Consider the following 4,252-nt stretch of genomic DNA (forward strand, 5'->3'; position numbering starts at 1 on the left):
TTGCAATTTGGTTGATATATAACTTTCCATTTTTTGAGTATTAACTTATTTTTTGTCTTTGTGCCTAATAAGTGTCCCTTTTAGACAGCATACTGATGGGTCATGTTTTTTTATTCTAGTCTCTGCCTCTTGACTGGTGCACTTAATCCATTTATATTCAGTGCAATTATCAATAGGTGTGAATTTACTGCTTTCCATTTTGCTGTGCATTTTCTCTCTGTGTGTATGTGTGTGTGTGTCTGTGTGCATGTTCTTGATTTTTTCCTTAGTTCCATGTATTTTTCTGTGCTGAGCTCATTTTGTGTATGGCTTTTCTTATTACCTTCATTGCTGTTGTTTTAGTGTTTACTGAGGGTTTATGCTTTTCTTCTTTTTTTAAATTTTTGTATGAAGGTTTATTTTCTTTGAGGTCATACTGTAATTTATTATTATCATCCCAAGTTTAAAGCATCTGTTCTGTGTTGATACCATATAGACTTCCTCTCCATTTGGACGTTCTAGAACTTCATTTTCCATTAGTTATCATTGTTTACAAATTGGCATCTCTGATTCTCTATTTTCCATCTTGTAGGTTTATTTTGTTTTTTATATTTTATGTCTGGGATGATTTCCAAGTGATGTTGCCTATGTCTTAATTTCTAGTTGTTGTCTGCCATTGGCAGTTGTCTATCCAGAGGACTCCCTTTAGAATTTCTTGTAAGGTTGGTGTCTTAGGCTGTGTTCTCTAAAGAAGCAAACTGAGAGAGAGGGGGACAGAGTCAGAGACAGAGAGACAGAGAAATTTATCTGAAAGAAATGGCTCATGCAGTTGTGGAGGCTGGAAAATCCCAAGCCCATGGGTTAGATGTTCAGCTGGAGGCTTCTCTTGATTCAGGCAGCTACAGGGGCTGACACACCCAAGATCAGCAGGCAGTAGAGCAGGCTGCTGGCTTTGGAGGCTGACTAATCCAAGATTGGAAGGTAAAATGTCAGATTGTTGGCTCACTGGCTGCAAAGGCAACAATCCCAAATCAGCAGGCAACACTGCAGGCCACTGGTTCACGTCCAGATGATGATGAGCCAGGATCTCATTTTTCAGGATGTTAAGTAAAAAGCCAGAGATATTTACCAGGACATCCATATATATTGGAAGCAGGCCACACCCCTGAGGAAACTCCCTTTCATCTGATTTGCTGTTCACAGCAGATTTCATCATGCAAGTGATTACATTATATAAGATCTCATCATGGGGAATGACTACATCATAACTACTAAACCACTGAGAATCATAGGTCAGCCATGTTGACATACAGCCTTAACTATAACAGTTGGTCTCGTTTTGGCAAATTCTCTTAATTTCTGTTTATCTGGGAATGTCCTAATGGCACCATTTTATTTGAGAGACAGTTTAGCTGGATATATAGTTTCTGGTAGGAAAGGTTTTTTCTTCTAGTGTTCTATATGTGTCAGTCTACTGCCTTTTTGCCTGCATGGTTTCTGCCAAGGCATCAGAGATCAGTCTTATTGACTCTCCTTTGTAGATGAATTTTCATTTTTTTCCAAGCTGCTTTCAAGAGTCTTTCTTTGTCTTTGGTGTTGGAAAGTTTTATTGTGATATATCTTGGTGGTTTTCTTTTGAGATCATGGTAGTTAAGGTTGTATGTCAACTTGGCTGAGCTGTAATTTTGAGTGGCTTGGCAGCTGGATGTATTTATTCCCCATGATGAGATTGTAAGTGGTGTAATCACTTCCATGGTGGAATCTGCAGTGAGCAGTTAATCAGTTGAAGAAGTTGAAGGAGAGTTGCCTTCATGCTTCATGATGTGGCTCCCCCGCAAAAAAAAGCCAAACTCACTGTCATCGAGTTGATTCCAACTCATAGCCACCCCCTTTGGGTTTCCAAGGTGGTAAATCTTTACAGAAGTAGGTTGCCCAGGTTTCCTTTTGCAGAGTGGCTAGTGGTTTGGACCTTCTGGTTAGCAGTTTTAAGCATTATGCCACCAGAGCTCCTTCATGGTGTGGCTAGCTTTCAGTATTTATAGAAATGATCCTGAATTTGGTTCAGTATTCATCTTCATTTCCTATCCTTGATCCAGTGGCCTGCTGTGTTGCCTGTCAATTTTGGGATTGTTGTCTTTTAGCCTGTGAACCAACCTTCTGCCATTTTACCTGCTGATAAGCCTCAGTAGCCTGCGGCTACATGAGTCAAGAGAGGCCTCTAGCCTGCTCCAGTGGGTCTGGAAGGCAGAGATAAAGCCCAAGGTCAAGGGGCCTCTACCCAGCCCCTAGACCCAGCACTTTGAACTCAAACATCTAGCCTAGTCTTTCCCTAGAGCTGGTATTCTGAATTCAGACTTCTAGCCTCCTAAACAGTAAGAGAGTAAATTTCTGTTTGATAAAACCATCCATGTGTGGTATTCCTGTTATAGCACATTAAAGAACTAAGACATGGATCTATCCTATGTTGGAGTTTGTTGAGCTTCTTGAATGCATATCTTCTCATTTTTCATGATAATAGGGAAGTTTTCTTCCAGCAAAACTTCAACAGTTTTCTTGCTGTTTTTGTCTCTTCTTGGTCTGGAATTTCAATCATATGTAAGTTATCTCTGTTGAGGATGTCCCAAATGAACCTTAAGCTTTCTTCATTTTTCTTTTGTTATTTTTTGTGAATGTTCCTCCAGAATATCAGTGTTGAGAGATTTATCTTCAGTCTTGCTAATTTTGTGTTCCATTGATTCAGTTCTACTCTGTTGTCCTTCCAATATGTTATCTGTTTTTGAAATTTTAGTATTAAGCTTTTGGATTTCTATTTGCTGTTTTTGTATGGTTTCTATTTGCTGTTTTTGTATGGTTTCTAATTTTCCATTAATTTTGTCAGTTGTTCTTGTATTGTTTTTAATGAATTCTTCTACAATTTTGGAAGTGCAAAACTTGTTTTTGTCTGTGGTTTCCTCAAACTTTCTCTCAATCTGTTGAAGGCATGTAAATATAATTCTTTTAAATTCCTTATAAGTAATTATACTAGCATTTCTTCCTCTGGAAGATTTTCTGGCACTGTACTTTGGTACTTTGGAAGTATCTTATCCTTTTTTTTTTTCCTTTCTGCGTGTGATTCAAAGTTTTCTGTTGTCTCTGAGACATTTTTGTGTTACTGTATTAATTTGTTGATTGTATGTTGGTTTGCTTCACCTTGATTTTTGTTTTGTTCTGTTTTAATATATCTGGGTAACACAGTAGTCATATTACTCTAATCACTAGATTGGTAGCACTGGGGTGCTCACCACCTACCTCTGGGTGTATTTAATAGCAGATGGGAGTGTGGGTGCATGTCTCTGATCACTGATCGTGCAGAGCAGCTGAGGTCAGTTTGGGCAGATGTTAGCTGCCATCTTTTGTCATTCCAGTGGTGCTGGAGTGGGTGGTATCACTCACTCAGAGGGTGGGGCAGCAGGTGTGGGTGGGTATGTTTGAGTAAGGTCACTGGCTCCCAACTGCTTGGGAAAGATAGGAAGAAAAAAAAAAAGAGTGAGTGGGGGAGGGAAGAAGAAGAAGAAAAAAAGAAAGGACAAAAGGGAATAGGAAAAAAAATCCAGGGGAGAGGGAAGAGGAAAGACATAAGAAAAAAGAAAAAGAAGAAAAAGGAAAAGAAAAAAGAAAAACAACAACCACCTCAAAAAATAACCAGTAATAAATATGTTACTATACCGGCACAAGTGATAGCCATCAAACATGGCTGTGCAGGAAGGCAGTGCTCACTCCAGCAGAGAGCACACTTCTGGCCAGGGAGGGGCAGGAACAGGCAGTGCTAACCGTTCGGGCAATAGTGGAGGGGCTCCTGCTCTTCAGGGAAGACAGAAAGATAGGAGAAGTAAGCAGACTAAAAAAAAAAAAAAAAGGCAGCCCAGCACTGGCAGCAGAGGGAGTTTGACTGGCCATCAGGTGGTCCAGGATAGGGAGGGCCATGTTTCTGATCTCTGGGATGTCATGCAAGATAAGGGCTGAGGACACACCTCTCTGGTCACCTAATCACCCATGTAGGTGCTGGTGCAGTCCTGGGCAAGTGGAGCAGGTTACCTGGTTCCTGGTCTGATCAGAATACTTCTTTTTTTTTTTTTGGTTTTATAATTTTTTTTTTATTGTGATTTGGGTGAAGGTTTACAGACCAAATTTACTTTCCCTACAGTGGTTCACATATACTTTGTCTCATGACATTGACCACAGTTTACCACAATGCAACAGCTCCCCTCCCACTTCCTCCCCATAGTTACCTTTT

This window comes from Orycteropus afer, unplaced genomic scaffold (genome assembly GCF_000298275.1).
Source record: "Orycteropus afer afer isolate SDZICR_OR568_19922 unplaced genomic scaffold, OryAfe1.0 scaffold01002, whole genome shotgun sequence".
NCBI classification, from domain to species: domain Eukaryota; kingdom Metazoa; phylum Chordata; class Mammalia; order Tubulidentata; family Orycteropodidae; genus Orycteropus; species Orycteropus afer.